The sequence below is a fragment of the Lathyrus oleraceus genome, chromosome 3, assembly GCF_024323335.1.
Source record: "Lathyrus oleraceus cultivar Zhongwan6 chromosome 3, CAAS_Psat_ZW6_1.0, whole genome shotgun sequence".
In the NCBI taxonomy this organism is placed as follows: Eukaryota; Viridiplantae; Streptophyta; class Magnoliopsida; order Fabales; family Fabaceae; genus Lathyrus; species Lathyrus oleraceus.
Window position 1 is genome coordinate 290,940,471 of NC_066581.1, and position 19,604 is coordinate 290,960,074.

A 19,604-nucleotide genomic window follows, 5' to 3' on the forward strand; every position below is an offset into this window, starting at 1 on the left:
ATTAGGTGATTCGTGTAGATCTTTCTTCTGTGAGAACACTGAGCTAAAAATCATTTGATTCCATGCCATGATGAGGGAGAACGGTTGATTTGAAGTTTGATGGATGATTTTTGTTTTGATCGATTCATGCTTGATGTAATGTTTTTGGATGTGTTAATTGTTGATTATTCATGCTGGATGTTAGATCTATACAATGCTTTGATTGATTTTTGTTTCTGGAGAGGTTGAGAATTTTCTGGAAATTGAGGATGAAGATCATGAGGATCTTCATCGCGTTCTTCGTTGGCTGGAAATTTCCTGCGGATTTTACCGCAACCTTCATAGGCTTTCCTGCGCCTTTTCCTGCGAGTTCTTCGAGCTTACCTGCGGATTCTGGTCTTGCATGGCTGTGCATGCGCCTAGGGTTTGAGGCAAAACGACCGCGTTTTGGTCGTTGGCGCGCATCCAGTTTCAAATTCGCCTTCGGTTCGAATCCGGACCAGTGCATTTCCATTTTGGCATTTTGGCATTTTATTCCACTTATGCTTATCATGTTCATATGCCTTCATTCATGATTTTTTATTTTTCCTTTCCATTCAAAAAATCATAACTCCTAAAATAATGATCCAATTCACATGAGACTTTTTTTGCCATGTTCCTTGTAATGTCTACTATTTTTTGATGTTTTTTCCAGATTTTGTGCTCGGTTGGATTTAAAAATGGCCTAGGGTTTGTTCTTGCATGTCATACATTACACATTGCTTGCCATTTCTTTTATGAAATCATGATGATTGATCCAATGAAGCTGAAAATTTACATGCATAAACTAGACTCAGTCCTGGTTATTTTGGCTTTGAGTTTGCTATTTTTGCATTTCTGGTTTGTGAGATATGATATGATCATTGGAGATGTGACAATGTGTGTCACACCATTTCTTGTCCAATTTGCTGATTTTATTTACCATGCCATATGAACTTCAAATAATCTGAATTTTTGCATGTTGTTGCTTCTGGATGTTAGGTTTGAGCATGATTTTTTTTTGTAGAATTTTTTGATCCATTTCCTATTTGTTTGAGATTTTCTTTGCTGGTTGGTCATAATTGGACTTTTGTTGAGTGTTCAACTTCCATGATTTGTGAAATTCTCATGCATTATCATATGGACTTGAAATTTTGTACATTGATTCTTAACATGTTGAAGTTCATTTTGGCTTTGGTTTGGTTCATTTATCTTATGTCATTTCTGTTTTAGGATTGCCTTAAGTTGATGCACCATTTGTGGCCTTGTTTGAGCTTGTTTTTGCATATCTTGACTTGTTGATTTTAATTGACATGCTTCCACTTATCCCAATGCCATGATTTTTGGTATGTTGCTCATTTGATATGTTCTGTTTAGGCATGATTTTTCTTGGAATTTATTGAGCCATTGTTGATTTGATATGCTTGTGTTCATTCTGTTTGCTCCAATGTGATTCCCACTTGCACACTTTGACATGATTTGTTTGTGAAATGGATTTGGTGCATAGTTTTGATATGGGACCAATTGGATGATGTTCTTATTTGATTAATCTTGATTCTTGTAAATTTTCATGTTCTGTTTTGGTCCATTTCTCTTTCTTTGACCCTAGGCCTTGGCCTAAGGGTTTGCATCTCATGTTTGAGTTTGTTTTCAGGTTAAGAAGCATATGGCTTTAAGGAGATCAATTTGCATAGCTTGAGTTGGTTTGCTTGATTGTTATGAACTAACATTGACTTGTTTTGTAGGATGCTTTGGCTCATTTGAGTTGAGCTTTGTGCTTTGCACAATGTAGCCTTGATTGTTTGATTGTACATTGTCGGTTGACTGTTGGTTTATCTGTTTGACTTTTGTGACTTGAGTACTGATTGAATTGGATTGATTTCAGGTACCTTAGTTGCTATAGTTCCATTGTGAACTTGCTTTTGCTTGCTTTATAGCTTAAGCATTGAGGTATAACATCTCTTCTCCATGTAGTCTGGAAGACCTGGCTTGTTACTTGGCCAGGCACCTGTCTGAAGTCCTCCTTAAGAGGTAATGTTTGTGATTGTTTATACTTATCCCCAAGCAGGAAAAGTCCTTTTGATAAGGCAATTGGTAGATAGAAGAGATGTGTAGTCCATCTCCTACTATTATGTGTGTCTTTCCTTTGCTCACATTACATGTTGTAGCATTGTGGATCTTAACCCAAGATCTATAGAGTCATTAACTTGTGGAGAGAGTTCCAACTTTCTGAACTCCCACACCTTCTGATATTCAATGCTCTCCCTGACCAGGGATAAGAGCAATGAGGCACACCCCTCATATCCTTTCATCTGCTTCACCTTAACACTCAATGTTAAGGTTAAGAGCACCACTTACCCCATTCCAGTTGACTTTAAAGTCTAACCCTTGCTTGAGCCTAATTGCTTGGATATAGTGTGTGCTAAATGACTTTGGTTGATTGATTGCTTGATTCATATGTACATGTTTGCTTGCATACCTTTGTGCATTTATCATCATTAATTGTTCATTATTGCATGATCATCATTTCATATCTTTGTGACTTGTTTGAGTTTGCCCATTGAGGAATCAACTATAAGTCCATTCATTGGCCATTGTTCCTATGATTTGGAAGGGATTGAGTGTAAGACCATTTCATTGGCCACTTATGTCCTCTTTGCTTAATGCTTCTGTTTGTTTGTCGTATGTGAGGATGCAATTGTAAGTCCATGTTGTTGGCACTTGTATTCCTATGATCATCCTGTGGAGATTGGAATAAGTCCAGATAGATTTGCATCTGATATCCATGTTCTGTTTTGCTTTGTGACATTGGAGTAAGTACATTTATTGGCATCCGGTATCATTGTTTTTGTTTAGGAGATTGGTGTAAATCCATTTATTGGTATCCGGTATCCGCTTTTGTTTGTGAGATTGGTATAAGTCCATTGATGGCATCCGGTATCACCTTGCTTTTATTTGCTTACTTGCATTGTTGCTTCATTCCAAAGGACACACTTGAATCATCTTCTATATGATTTCAAGAGGTGAACTTCTGAGAAGTTTTACACTCCTTCACCCATACCCTCTTTGTCCTAAACCTTTTCACATTGTTAATTCAAAACTTTGAACTATTGTGCAAACATCTTCATGTTTCTTTTCAAATTAGAAACCTGGACTCTAAGTCCTTGACTTTTCAAACTTCACTTTTCATAACACTTCTTTGAATTGAATCTTAATCATACTTTGACCATCCTTTTGTGAATACTCATAATCAAATAACTTCACCCATTCAATTGTTTTGTGGCTTTGCCCATTGTTAATATGCTTTCATACATTAGCCATAGGTTTCAATTACCATAGTGGTTGATGTAAATCTTACCTTATCCTTAGTGAGTTGATTGTAAGTCTGCCATACTTATTATAGGGTTAACCCCTCACTAGTATGTTGAAGCCGTCCTCGCATGGTGGATTGTTGATTCAGGTTGAGTTTTCTCCCATTGGTAATGAAAAGCCTTAGTGCTCTTGTTTTAAAATGAACCCACTGATATTTTGGAAATCTTTTAGCCGAGCTACGGCGTTTTGATCCTTTACCTTTTTATGGAAAGGTACGTAGGCAACGGGTTCATCCGTTCAAACACAAAAATAATAACTTGTACATTCTTTTCTCATCTTCCCATTCATGTTTGCACAATATGTCATAAACAAATAAACTTTTTTATACAACAAGTGTGAAAAGGGCTCCCTAGGAGTACCTAGGATGTTTTGGGTGCCTAACACCTTCCCATTGCGTAATTAACCCCTTACCCAGATTCTCTGATCTTTTCATTGGTTTTCTACGTGTAAAACTTCTTAGGCTTTTGTTCGCTTTTTAGCCAATCCTTAGGATAAATAAAAGTGCGGTGGCGACTCGATTTCTTTGTATGCTTTGCTTATGGTTTAATCAATAAATCATATAGCGACGAATACACCGCTACAGAAAAGTGGCGACTCTGCTGGGGACATCATCCTTGGTGGTATTGCCTACTTTTCACCCTTGTTGTGTGATATTGTTTATGTGTTATTTGACATATTTTTGTGCAATTTGGGATAACTGTATTGATTGTAATGTTTGAATTGCTTGATATACAATTGTTGTTTGCTTTGGTGATCTCTGTGAGATGAGTTCTATACCCGAACTCGAGTGCACTCTAGGATAGGAGAATGGCGTAGTCTTGTTGACTGGTGTGGAGTATTCCTTAGCCAGTTGACTTGCGAGTCCATTCACTTGGTGGAGGTCATGTTGGATTAATAATGTCACACAAGTTATTTGTGGTTAGGCATTATTCTTTCAATCATGTGCCTTAGAAGCCAAGGACCTTAGTTTACCAAGCCCATCTTGGCCTATTTTCAAGACGTAGTGCGGAGGTCGTTCAGATGTCAGATCTGACGCGATTGTTACGCGATACTACACTCATAAGAGTCTCTCTTGAGAATATTTTTGGAATACGAGTATTCGTTCCTCCGATAATATCCGAAAGATGGGATGATGATTATGGGAACCTCTGGTAGAACATGTCTGGCAGGTTTAAACCCTAGTACACTCCCTTTGGGTGGTTCTTAACCGAGACTCCATGCTCGTGACTCTCAGCAAACCCGTGATTCATGGTTGAGTTGTTCAGACAACCTTAATATCAATGGAACTTGGGCGTTGATAAGGTGTAAACCATAATCCGCCAAAATGGATGGTTGATATTAAGGATGATTGAGCCGGTTCATGTACCGTTAATATCAATGGAACTTGGGTGTTGATAAGGTGAAAACCATAATCCACCAAAATGGATTATTGATATTAGGGATACAATGAGCTTTCCCATGACCTTTGTTTGGTGTGACTTGCTTGATACTTGAGTGTGATTGTTGCATTCATGCATTCATCTGCATTCATGTCATCAGAAAAATCAGAAAATTTCAAGGAACTTAAAAGGGTTTATTTGCAAATTTTTCAGACATGGAAAGACCAAAAAGGCATACAAAGAAGTACAACTTTAGACAACCCGATGTGAAAGAGTTAAGGAATCTGACATCCTATGTATTAGATCCCTTGGGTTTCAAAGCTCGCTATGGGAAGCTTCTGCCTCTGTTGACTACTCAGGTTGATGAGGGTCTGATGAGTACTATGGCTCAGTTTTATGATCCTCTGTATCACTGCTTCTCTTTTCCGGACTTCCAGTTGTTGCCTATCTTGGAGGAGTATTCTCATCTTATTGGGATCCCGATTCTGGATCAAGTGCCGTTCAGTGGCTTAGAGAGTATTCCGACCGCTCGAGAGATTGCAGACTTGTTGCACATAGATGAAGCATTGATTAAAGCTAATCTGACTACCAAAGGTGGAATTCAGGGTCTTGCTTCCGAGTTCCTCGTCGCTCAAGCTACTATTTATGGGAAGGCCATGAGTGAGGATGCCTTTGAGGCTTTATTTGTGTTGCTCATCTATGGTCTGGTATTGTTCCCCAACATCGACAAATTTGTGGATGTGAACGCCATTAGGATCTTCTCAGTTCTTAATCCCGTTCCGACTCTGTTGGGTGATGCCTATGTCTCTTTGCATCTGAGGAATCCGAAGGGTGGAGGAGTTATTGTGTGCTGTTTACCTCTGCTATATAAGTGGTTTATTTCGCACTTACCGCAGACTGTTGCTTTCAAGGAGAACAAGGGATGTCTACGGTGGTCTCAGAGACTTATGTCTCTCACTAATGATGATATCTCTTGGTATGATCGCGTGTATGATACCGTGCAGATTATTGATTATTGTGGTGAATTCCCTAATGTGCCTCTTCTTGGTACATGCGGTGGGATCAGCTACAATCCTATTTTAGCACGTCGTCAGCTTGGGTTCCCCCTAAAGGATAAACCTCATAACATTCTGTTAGAAGGTGTGTTCTTTCAGGAGGGCAAAGATCCCCAAGGCCTGAACGCCAGATTTGTCCGTGCTTGGCGCAAGATCTGTAAGAAGACCAGGAATGAGCTAGGTCCGAAGAATTGCATTGCTTTGGAGCCTTATACTTCTTGGGTCAGACAGCGAGCTGCTGTATACCTTATGCCATATGATCATCCGAGACCTACACCGTTGGATGTGGCTGGGCCTTCAACCCTCCCTACCAAAGATGTAGAGGAGTTGAGAGAAGAAGACCTTTCGCGTGCTTGGATCCATGAAAGAGAAGAGTTGCTTCATCAGCTGAAGGAGAAGGACGCTCTGATTGAGTTTCTCGAGCATCAGGTGATCGACGATCCGAATGATACTTGGACTTCTCTGCTTCCTCAGTCTTCCAAGTTCTGGAAGAGGAAGTATGATCGGCTTGCAAAGGAGAAAGCGGATATGGAAGCAGCCTATGAGAGAGAGATCAAGAAGCTGTGTGCATCTCGTCTTCCGGCATCCCGAGCTTCTAGGGATCCATAGGATGTTTATTTTCATTTTCTCTTTGTAATGATCAAAAATGCTGTACTTCTTTGTTCAAAATATATTGAATGAGATATTTTCCATATGAGATCAAAATGCTTTAAATGATTAAAATTTGCAAATAAATGCCCTAAAAGTTCCTTGAAAATAAAACAAAGCATATGCACAAGCATTTCATGCATCATTTTGCATGAGCAGGTGTCGTTCTTGGTCTTCTTGTCTGTGGCCTAACTCTGTGCTCTTCATTTATTTTGAAGACAAGTTGACTCACCGGTACTATACAAGAGCCAATTCTGCCAGAGTAATGGATCAGTTGGAACAAGAGAACCGGGAACTGAAGGAGGAGGTCGCCAGACTTGGCACTTTGATGGAGCAACTCCTTGCTGCTCAGAATCAACCTTCTCAACCGCCCGCAACTCCTGTCCAGAGGACGTTTATTTTAGAGATTGTAGCTCCGACTGTGCCAGCTGCTAGTGCTCATTTCATGCCTCATGCTATGCCATCCGGGTTTCCTTGGGGAATGCCTCTGGGTTTCATGCCTGATATCCCTGCTCCAACTTTTGCTTCTATGTCGGCATCTAGCCCGGTCCTTGCTGCTGCTCCTCCTGTCGTGCATGCCATTCCCAGGGTAGACGACACCATCTATCATTCTGAGCCGTCTGAGGGCCCAGATGTCAATGAGAAGATGGAGGCTCTGAATGATCAATTCCTTGAGCTGCGAAAGGAATTGAAGACTCTCAGAGGGAAGGATCTGTTTGGCAAGTCTGCTGCTGAACTTTGCCTTGTTCCCGGTGTGAAAATTCCGATCAAATTCAAAGTGCCTGACTTTGAAAAGTATAAGGGGAACACCTGCCCTCTTGCTCATCTGGTCATGTACGCCAGAAAAATGTCTACACAAACAGATAATGATCAGCTTCTGATCCATTATTTCCAGGATAGTTTGTCTGGTGCGGCTCTTTGCTGGTATATGAGCCTTGATAGTGCAAACATCCGATCCTTCAATGATCTTGGCGAAGCCTTCGTCAAGCAGTACAAATACAATGTTGATATGGCGCCTGACCGTGATCAACTCAGGGCTATGTCCCAGAAGGATAAGGAGACATTCAAGGAGTACGCCCAGAGGTGGCGAGAATTGGCTGCTCAAATCACTCCACCACTGATAGAGAAAGAGATGACTAAGATCTTCTTGAAGACTCTTAGCTCATTTTATTACGAGCGGATTGTAGCAAGTGCTCCCTCTGATTTCACCGAGATGGTGAACATAGGGATGTGATTGGAAGAAGGAGTCCGTGAAGGACGATTGGCTAAGGATGAGAGCTCTTCTAAACGGTATGGGGCGTTTAAGAAGAAAGATGGGGAGGCACATGCTGTGCAATCACATGCTAAATCCAGAAGACCCTCTGTTCAGAGGAAGCCAGCACGCCGTGCAAATAATCAGCACCAGGTGGCTCATATAGCACCTGTATTCAGAGACAGTGCTCAGTATCAGCCGCAATATCAGCAACAACACCGTCCACAGCAACAGGCTTACCAGCCTCGTGGCAGTACAACCAACCAGGCTAATTTGAGTTATGATAGGAAGAAGATCAGCTTCGATCCGATTCCTATGTCATACGCCGAGCTGTATCCTTCCTTGTTGTAAAGGAAGTTGGTTAGTCCCAGGGATCCTCCTGCCGTGCCTGCAAATCCTCAGTGGTGGTACAAGCCAGACCAACACTGTGTGTATCACTCCGGTGCTCCGGGGCATAATATCGAGAACTGCTTTCCGTTGAAGACTAAGGTGCAAGACCTTATGCGGTGCGGTATCCTGAGCTTTGAAGACTCAGGCCCCAATGTTACAAAGAACCCATTGCCCGAGCATGGGAAGTCTGTGAATATGGTCCAGGGGTGCCCTGGCAAATATAAGGTCAAATATGTCAGTCATATTAGACAGCCACTGGTCGAGTTGCATCGCTTGCTGTGCCAATACAGCCATATGGAGCATGACCATGACAGATGCCGCATCTGCTCTGTCAACCGTTTGGGTTGTCGCCAAGTGCGAAGAGAGCTTCAAGAGCTGTTAGACGAAGGAACCATAGAGATTCTTCAGAACCGCAATGTTGATGAAGATGAACCAGAGGTCAATGTGATATCTCCTGTGTTCAAGCTGCCCGAGCCTGTTGTCATTCGTTATGATGGCAGCAAGCCTAAGGTCTCTCCTTCTCTGACAATTAAGCCTGCAGGCCCTGTGCCTTATTCTTCTGACCGAGTTGTACCATTCAGATATAACCCCGTTGCTATGGAAGATGGGAGGGAAGTGCCATTGCCTTCTACCTCTGTCACCAATATTGCTGATGTAAGTGGGTTGACCCGGAGTGGTCGTGTATTCTCTGCGCCCAAGCCTCAGGCTAGGACTGTTGCTTCTGATACTGTTGAGCGTCCGGTTGGGACGGCTGTTAATGTTCAGAACCCGACACCTGTTGCCAAACCCTCCTCTGTACAAAAGACTCCTGATTCTTCTGTTGGCCCGAGTGGCATTGTGAATGAAGAATGTGATGAGATCCTGAGGCTCATCAAAAAGAGTGAGTACAATGTTGTAGACCAGCTTCTACAAACGCCATCCAAAATCTCCGTTTTATCTCTGCTGCTGAATTCAGAACCCCATAGGGAGGCTCTGCAGAAAGTTTTGGACCTGGCGTATATTGATCATGATGTCACTGTGGAACAGTTTGATGGTATAGTTGCAAACATCACTGCTTGCAACACGTTGAGTTTCTGTGACGCTGATCTCCCTGAGGAGGGAAGAGACCACAACATGGCTTTACACATTTCTATGAATTGCAAGTCTGATGCTATGTCCAACGTGCTGGTGGACACTGGATCATCTTTGAATGTATTGCCAAAGACCACACTCTCTAAGTTGTCATATCAGGGTCCTCCTATGAGGCAAAGTGGTGTTGTTGTGAAAGCGTTTGATGGGTCGCGTAAGACTGTGATTGGGGAAGTTGATCTCCCAATCAAGATTGGACCAAGTGATTTCCAAGTTACCTTCCAGGTCATGGACATCCACCCATCATATAGTTGTCTCCTTGGTAGACCATGGATTCACGAGGCTGGCGCCGTGGCATCCACCCTACACCAGAAGCTGAAATTTGTCAAGAATAAGAAACTGGTCGTGGTAGGGGGAGAAAAGGCTCTCCTGGTTAGCCACTTGTCTTCTTTCTCGTATATTGACGCTGAGGATGAGGTTGGAACTCCTTTCCAAGCTTTATCTATTGATGAACCAATTGAGAAGAAGTCTCATTCATTTGCTTCCTACCGTGATGCCAAACTGGCCATTGAATGTGGTGCAGTTGCTGGTTTGGGGAAAATGATTGAGCTTGAAGACAACAGATCCCGGGCTGGCATTGGCTATTCCTCTGGGGCATTCAACGAGCTTGGGATGTTCAAGAGTGGAGGATTCATCCATGCTGATCAACCTGAAGAGGCTGCTGCTATCTTGGAAGAGGATGCAGAGGATCTGAACAATTTCATCATACCTGGTGGTGTCTGCCACAATTGGGTCGCTGTAGATGTTCCTACAGTCATCCATAGATCAGAGTAATTGTCAACTTTGTTTAAAACCCTTCTCCCATGCCAAAAGGAGAAGTGATGACATTGTTGGCAACATATATACAATGATGTTTTCATTCAATTAATGCATTGTTAAACATTTGTTTTTCCATTTGTTTTCACTTTTTGCTTTTGCATGAAATCAGTGATCACAAAAAACCCATAAAAACAAGAATAAAAGCAATCCTTTTTCATCTGCATAATGATTTGTTTGTTTAAATTCTGAAGTTTTTATTAACCAAAGTCATTATGCAGGTTGATTCTAAAACCCATTGAACATAATGATCCAACGCCATCTCCCAATTTTGAATTCCCTGTATTCGAGGCAGAGGAAGATGATGTTGAAGGGATTCCTGATGAGATTACCCGTCTCCTTGAGCACGAGAAGAAGATCATTCAGCCGCATCTTGAAGATCTGGAAACAGTCAACTTGGGGTCTGAGGATTGTGTTCGTATGGTGAAGATTGGGGCACTTCTTGAAGAGTTTGTCAAGAAGAGGTTGATCAGTTTGCTACGAGAATATTCCGATATCTTCGCTTGGTCATATGAAGACATGCCGGGTCTAGATACAGATATTGTGCAACATTTCCTGCCTTTGAAGCCTGAGTGCGTGCCTGTGAAGCAGAAGCTCAGAAGAACTCATCCGAATATGGCAGTGAATATCAAAGAGGAAGTTCAGAAGCAAATTGATGCGGGGTTTCTGGTGACTTCTACATATCCTCAATGGGTGGCCAATATTGTGCCTGTGCCTAAGAAGGACGGAAAAGTCCGTATGTGTGTTGATTATAGAGATTTGAATAAAGCTAGTCCGAAAGATGATTTTCCTCTACCACACATTGATATGTTGGTAGACAATACAGCTAAATTCAAAGTCTTTTCGTTTATGGACGGATTTTCCGGATATAATCAAATCAAGATGGCACCCGAAGATATGGAGAAGACAACATTCATCACACCTTGGGGAACATTCTGTTATCGAGTGATGCCCTTCGGTTTGAAGAACGCCGGAGCCACGTATCAACGAGTTATGACTACCTTGTTTCATGATATGATGCACAAGGAGATAGAGGTCTATGTTGATGATATGATTGCTAAGTCCCGAACGGAAGTTGAACATGTTGAGCATTTGTTGAAGCTTTTTCAGCGTTTGAGGAAGTTTAGACTTCGCCTGAATCAGAACAAATGTACCTTTGGAGTCCGTTCCGGCAAGTTGTTGGGTTTTGTAGTCAGCGGGAGAGGTATTGAGGTTGATCCTGCAAAGGTCAAAGCAATACAAGAGATGCCTGCACCCAAAACTGAGAAGCAAGTCCGAGGTTTTCTTGGCCGCTTGAACTATATTTCCAGATTTATATCCCACATGACTGCCACATGTGCGCCGATATTCAAGCTCCTCCGGAAAGATCAGTCTCATGATTGGACCGAGGATTGCCAGAAAGCTTTCGACAGTATCAAAGAGTATCTGTCTGAACCTCCGATCTTGTCTCCTCCTGTGGAAGGAATACCTCTGATTATGTATCTGACTGTACTTGAAGACTCGGTGGGTTGTGTACTCGGTCAACAACATGAATCAGGGAAGAAAGATTCTGCTATCTACTACCTCATTAAGAAGTTTACTGATTGTGAGTCTCGATACTCAATGCTTGAGAAGACGTGTTGTGCTTTGGCTTGGGCTGCTAAGCATTTGCGCCAGTACATGATAAATCATACAACTTGGTTGATATCCAGAATGGATCCAATTAAGTACATTTTCGAGAAGCCTGCTTTAACTGGGAGGATTGCCCGTTGGCAGATGTTGTTATCTGAGTATGATATCGAGTATCAAGCTCAGAAAGCTATCAAAGGTAGTATCTTGGCTGACCATCTGGCGCACCAGCCGATTGAAGATCATCAGTCTGTTCAGTACGACTTCCCAGATGAGGAGATTCTATATTTGAAAATGAAAGATTGTGTTGAGCCTACACTTGATGAAGGTCCAGAACCGGGTTCCAGATGGACGATGGTGTTTGATGGTGCTGTTAATCAGTATGGAAATGGTATTGGGGAAGTGATTATTACTCCTTAGGGCACACATTTTCCTTTTACAACAAGGCTAACTTTCAAATGCACGAATAATATGGCTGAGTATGAAGCCTGTATTATGGGACTGGAAGAATGTATTGATTTGAGAATCAAGCATCTTGATGTGTATGGTGATTCGGCCCTAGTTGTTAATCAGATCAAGGGTGAATGGGAGACGAATCAGCCTAGTCTCATTCCGTATAGAGATTATGCAAGAAGGATTTCAACGTTCTTTACAGAAGTTGACTTTCATCATATTCCTCGAGAGGATAATCGGATGGCAGATGCTCTTGCTACGCTTGCTTAAATGATTATTGTGAAGTATTGGAATGAAGTTCCCAATATTGTCGTGATGCGCTTGGATAGACCAGCTCACGTGTTTGCAGTTGAAAAAGTGAATGATGACAAGCCTTGGTATTTTGATATCAAGAATTTCCTCCAGAACCAGGTCTACCCGCCTGGGGCATCTGTGAAAGATAGGAAAACTTTGAGAAGGTTGTCAGGCAGTTTCTACCTCAGTGGTGATGTGTTGTATAAGAGAAATTTCGACATGGTTTTGCTCAGATGCGTGGATAGACACGAAGCGAACCTGTTGATGACTGAGGTCCATGAGGGTTCATTTGGTACTCATTCCAATGGACATGCCATGGCTAGAAAGATGTTGAGAGCAGGCTACTATTGGTTGACAATGGAGTCTGACTGCTGCAAATATGTGAAGAAATGCCACAAGTGTCAGATTTATGCGGATAAGATTCATATTCCTCCGACACTTCTGAATGTGATTTCATCACCATGGCCTTTCTCTATGTGGGGAATTGACATGATCGGCATGATTGAACCGAAAGCGTCAAACGGACACAGGTTTATTCTCGTAGCAATTGACTACTTCACCAAATGGGTTGAAGCCGCTTCGTATGCGAACGTGACTAGACAGGTGGTCGTGAAGTTTATCAAGAACCAGCTGATTTGTCGTTATGGTGTGCCAGATAAGATCATTACTGATAATGGATCTAATCTGAATAATAAGATGATGGATGATTTGTGCGCTGAATTCAAGATTGCACACCATAATTCTTCTCCCTACAGACCTAAGATGAATGGGGTTGTTGAAGCTGCTAATAAGAATATCAAGAAGATTATCCAGAAGATGACAGTTACGTACAAAGATTGGCATGAGATGCTGCCATTTGCTTTGCATGGTTATCGTACATCTGTCCGCACTTCAACAGGGGCAACCCCTTTCTCTCTTGTTTACGGCATGGAGGTTGTTCTCCCAGTAGAAGTGGAGATCCCATCAAAGAGAGTCTTGATGGAAGCCAAGTTGACTGATGCTGAATGGATTCAGAGTCGTTATGACCAGTTGAATTTGATTGAAGAGAAGCGATTGACTGCCATGTGTCATGGTCAGTTATATCAGCAGAGAATGAAGAGAGCATTCGATAAGAAGGTCAAGCCTCGTGTGTTCCGAGAAGGTGACCTCATGCTCAAGAAAGTCTTGTCTTTCGTGCCCGATTCCAGGGGCAAGTGGACTCCAAACTATGAGGGTCCATATGTTGTTAAGAGAGCCTTTTCAGGCGGTGCTTTGATGCTTACAACAATGGATGGGGAGGATTTCACTCGTCCTGTGAATTCAGATGCAGTCAAGAAATACTTTGCCTAGGAAAAAAGAAAGTATATGCAAATGAAAAACAGAATATGCTCGCTAAGTTGAAAACCCGAAAGGGTGGCTTAGGAAAAAATGAGCGTCTCGGTGGAGAACCCGCAAGGGTGATCCAGGCAAAAATTAGAGACTTGAAAAAAAAAGTATATTTGCATCCCGCTAGATTGAGTACCTCACCCTGGGGCAATCTAGGCAAAAATTAGGGATTTGGCAAGTAACTGCATCCTGACAAGACTTTCTGTTCCGCAGCTGTCTTTTCGTCAGAGGTTCTCGATTCGTCGTCGACTGAAGCTTCGAATACAACGAGATTCAAATTGGTAGAGAAAGGATCATTATGTTCAATGTAGCCCTCTTCCAATATATATCACTGTTTTCAAATTTGAACAGATCTATGGAGTCTTGCCATTTGCAGGCTACCATTCCATCAAATAAATTTGAGCTTTTTATCCAATTATTTGCACTCTTGTTTGTTTCAATTCAACAAATGTTTTGCATGTTTTAATTGATAAAATGTCATTGTTTTAAAACAAATAAACTTTCAAAATGGTTGTTTTAAACAAAGTGAACATTCACAGTGATGAAAGGATACTTAAAGAATTTCTCAGTGCTCTCCCGAGGGTGGCATGATTTCCAACAGGTAAGACATTGGTTCATATTCCTGGCATTGGTTGTATCCTCTTTCTCCTGCTTGATTGTTGGGGTTGTTCCCCAAGCAAAGTTGTTATTGGGGTTGTTCCCCTAAGCAGAGTGCTTGTTGAAGACTTCGTTTTCTTCTCCAGCAGTATTCTCTCCCAGCATGGGTGTTTCTCCCTTTGGAAAATTCGGTAGTTGGTGGTTGGAGACCTAGGTACTCCATCTCTCCCCAGTGCAGTCGCTAGCGGAGTTGTTGTTTCTCTCCTCAGCATGGTGGCTTTCTTTTTGAAGATTCAGTGGTTGGTGGATTGATATCCCGGTACTTTACCGCTTTCCCCAGTATGGTCGCTAGCAGGGTTGTTGCTGTCTTTCCTCAGCACAGTCGTTAGTGGAATCTGTGATGTATCCCCAGGGCAGAGCGCTTGTGGAAGACTTCGTTTGCTCCAGCAGTACCCTTTTTCCCGGCCAAGTCGCCAGCGGAGTTGCTATTTCCCCATCAATGCGCTCATCCCTTCAGCAGGGCAGTGATTATGTTCCTCCTCAGCAGTTGTGGGTGTTCTCCTCAGAATAGTTAGCATTTAGTGGTTGATCCCTAGCTCTCTTCCATATCCTCAGTGGTTTCTTCAGTGAAATTCCCAGTGGATCTGCCGGTGGATTTGTGGTTTGGCGGATTGTATTTGTGCAAAATCCCCATTGGAGTTGGTGTCTCCAACAGAGCCAGGTTTATGTCTGTGGTATTCCCTTAGAGTCTCCGTCAGAACTGGTATTCTCGACAGAGCTGATTTTGTGGCAGTTTATGCTTGTTGAAACCTCTGTTGCCCCAGTAGGTTGGGTTGGTGGTCTAGCATCCAGAGATTGGGTTGATTTCCTGATTGTTTGATCCTCAGTAGAGTGGCTTATTGCAGAATCTACTTGTGTGATCTGTTTTTCCCTCAGTGGATGTATTCCCAATGGAATGGCTTTGTTTTCCCCATGTAGAGTTGCTTGTGCAGAATCTACATGGATGATCCATTCTCCCTCAGTGGGTTGTTCCCCAGCGGAGTTGTGTGGAGTTGCTTTCATAGCAATGCTCGCTTGTGCGATGATTTTTTGATACTGAAGGTTCCCTTGCATATATTTTGGGATTTCTCTTGTTTCCCCAACAGATTCGTCTTTGTGGCTGTTTGTGCCTGTTGTGACTTTTTGTTCGTCAATTGGGTTGTTGTTGATCCATTACTCAGAGATCTGGTGTTTATTTGATATATCCGATCTTTTGTCTCCCGCAGATCTTTGCTTCTCAGCATGTGGATCTCCAGCAGATTGGCTTTCCAGTTGGTTTTTCCCCTGGAAGTATAGTACCGGGCGTTTGATTCCTGGGCCTGTTTGTGTTAGATATGTCTGTTTTGTCAGCATTCATCAAACATAAATTACGCATATTTGTGCATAATCATAAAACATTCAGATATTCATGTTGCATTTTTGCCATATATCTTTTGTTTGTTGTTCTCCTGCTATGGGTAGTATAGATCTCCAATAGATCTCCCCCAAGCAGATGTCGGGTGTTTAAATCTCTCCATATAGAGTCAGCCCCATAAGCAGAAAATGTCTGTATTTTCCCTCTGCAGTTCCCCACTGAGATTATCCTCGTGGATGACGGTTTCTTCCGTTTCCTCCCAACACATATATTGGGATGAATTTTTCCTATTGAGCTATATCCTCATTAGGACGTATCTTAATTCAGTCTGTCTTTTCGGTTTGGTCCCGAATTGGCATTTGTCAACCGTTTCTTGTGCTTCCTTGTGGAATAAATGAATGAATTGCCCAGTAACCGGCAGTAATTCTTTTATCCCCAGCGGAATCTTTTTGGGCCTCTACCCAGTAACCGGTAGTGGTAAGTCCTATGTTCCCTCTTCTTGGCGAAATTTGTGGTTATATATCTTTTATTCCTCAACAAGAGTGGGCGGTTTGTTATAAACCCTATTTTGTTTCCCGTGCGGATTTGTGATTCTTTCATTCCCCACGCAGAGTTGTTTGGTTTTCTACCCCGTATTCGGTAGATGTAAACCCTAACCCTTTTCCTCAGCAAGAGTTGATTTGGCCATTACCCCGTATTCGGTAGTCGTAAGTCCTATCTCTTTTCCCCTAGCAGAGTTAACCTTTGTGGTTCGTTCTGGTTGTTGGCGGAATTTGGTGTCGTTGTGGTTTTATTCCCAGCGGAGTTTGTGCCTCGTGGTACAGGTGGATAATTGCCGGTTGCTAGCAATTTTATCCTCAGCCAGAGTTTTGGTATTCTACCCCGTATTCGGTAGTTGTAAACCCTAATTTCTCCCCTTTTGCAGAGTTAACCTTGTTGTTCATCCTAACCGATGATGGTTACTCTTTGTGGTTATCTTCATTCAATATTTGATGTTGATATTCCTCCCTTTGCTTGTGGATAATTGCCGGTTGCTAGCAATTGTATCCCCAGCAAGTCTCCTGGATAATTGTCGTATGCTTGCAATTTTATCCCTTTTTGAAGTCGCCAGTGGGCCTTTTCACCGTTTGCTAGTGATTTGTTCCCCGGATCATTGATTGGTTATCAATGCATCCCCAGCTAGTCCAGGTGGATAATTGCCGGATGCTTGCAATTCATCCCCAGTTGAGTCGCTTTTCATTTACCCGTTTGCTTGGTAATGATTGTTGCTCCCTTTGATTGGTCATCTTTATATACCTAGTTTGGTATCCGATGCCTTTCTTTTCGGTCGATTTATCCTTTGTTAACCCAGTAACCGGTTGTGGATAATCTTCCATGCGAGTGTGTTATCCACGTTCTGACGGTAATGGATAATATATCTCATGCACTCTTCAGTCGAAGCCTTTTGTGTTTCCCCAGTCGAGTAAGATTCGTTATTTCCCTTTTGCGGAGTCGAATATTTGTTGTTTCGGATAATTGCCGGATGCTTGCAATTTATCTCTTTGAGTTGTCTTTCGTTTACCCGATGCTTGGTAACGATTGTCTCTCTTTTTTTGGTTGGTCACCTATTATATGCCCTAACCGGTATCTCTGGTGTCTTTTCCTTTCCGAGTATATTATTCACGTTCTGACGGTAATGAATGATATATCTCTTTCACTCTTTGGAATCCTTTGTTGATCTTCCCCACTTGAGTAAGATTCGTATTTTTTTGTAGAATCGAATATCCATCCTTTAACCAGTTTGTGTTTTGGATGATGAGTGTTTTGGCAGTAAAAACCAATTCACGTTTTCGGTAGGTCACCTATTATATACCCAGTAACCGGTATCCTTGGTGTTTCTTACCATGCGAGTATATTATCTACGTTCTGACGGTAATAGATAATATATCTCATGCGAGTATTCTATCCACGTTCTGACGGTAATGGATATTATATCTCATGCACTCTTTGGGTTTGTGTCCCCAGTTGAGTAAGATTCGTTTTCCTGTTATGGATTCGAATGTCCATCCTGTAAGTCGATTTGCTTTTTCAAGCCCTCCTTTCGGATGATGAGTGTTTTGGCAGTAAAAACCAATTCACGCTTTGGTCGGTCACCTATTATATACCCCGATATCCCTGGTTTCCTTCCTTTCTGCTCCCTATTATGACCTTGGTCCCCTGTGGAGTCAGATTTTCATGAGTTGCTGTACCTTTTTAGGTCTTTCTCGGATGTTGGTTGATTGATATCTCTTACCCTTATACCGGTCTTAGATATTCATTCTTCCTGAGTTTGTTACCCTTATGCCGGTAACACCTCATCTTGTTGCTGTTCCCCAGGAGAGTCTCTTTGTTAGACATTTCCCTGTGGAATTCCTGTTGTGATTTTACCCTTTGCTGTATTGACGTTTTCCCCCAATATATGCAATTTTCCCCGGCAGGGAGGTTCTTTGTGAATCGTTCCTTGGTCCGAGTCCGGATTTTTTATCCGAGGTATCCCTCGTGGATAGTGTGAGTCAGCTTGTGCCTTTCCAATGGATGTGTTGTCTTTTGGAAATATTCTTTTCCCCAGTGTGAGTCCTTTACTCCCCAGTGAGGTCTCTATGTCAGTCGTGTCATGTTCACGCTGTGTCAGTTTTGTTTTTCCCCAACTCAGAGTCGTGTCCTGCTCACGCATTCTTTTTCTTTTTATCCCCAATAAGAGTCCTGTTAGAGTCTCTGTTCCTGGTGAGTGTATTACTCCGATGGATCGTCTTTTCTTCTGTGTGAACCATATCTCCACAGAATTTGTGTCTTTTACATGCATACATCTGCATCATGAGGTCTCTTAGGGACCAAAATTTGTCTCATTACTGTTATTTAAGCCCATTCTACCGCGTCGAGATGAAGATTTCTAAACTTCACTTCTCCGGCTAGAATGACCTTAAATAGGGGCATCTGTAAGACCCCAATTTTGTCCCTAAGATCCCTCATGGCATCATATCATGTCATATCATGGCCTCAAGGATCATTGTGCACCTTGCCTCCTTCCCCGTGGGTGGGTTGTCTTTTAAGAGTGGTTCTTGATCACCAAGCATGTTTAGCATTTGTATATCATTGCTTTTCATTTGTTTATTAACCAAAAGTACAAAAATATTGTCATCTAACCTTGTTACTTGCAGATGAAGCAACATTAGGTCAAACCAGTTAAAGGCATTCATTGAGCAATAGATGGTGGCCATTCTGAAGAATTTGGGCACCATGATCATTCATCAAGAGTTCATATGAACCATGACATCATTTTGAATCAAGATCTCAAGTGGTAGAGGCTTGGATTTTATCAGGGCATAGCTAGGTCAGCTAAAACCCTAGAATGGTCAACACAAGTCAACTGTGCATTTAATCAGGGATTTGAAGGTGGGAGATGGTTTGAGAGACCTTATTCATGTCCATACAAGTCTCATTTAACATGTCAAACATCAACATGGAAGGATTTGAGGTCAGACAAAAAGTTTCCAAAAATAGTAAGTGACCTATAATTTCAAACTGCCAAAAATGGAAAGGTCTTCTCCTCAAAATTACATGTTCAAGAAAGCTTCAAATCAAATTTTTCCCAACATGAAAGATGAAGATATTGCTCTCAACTTTCCAAAAAGTCCAAGAACACCCATTTCTCATTTGTGGTTGGCAAGTTATGATCAAATCATTGTCAAAGGAATTTTGAACTTCAAGCTTGCATAACTTTTGCACCAAAAGGCCAAATCATGTGGTTCTTTTTGAGCATTTCACTCTTGATCCCTACTATCATAATCATGCATCACATTTCATTAAAACTCATCACAAAAAAGTGCATTTTTCACTTG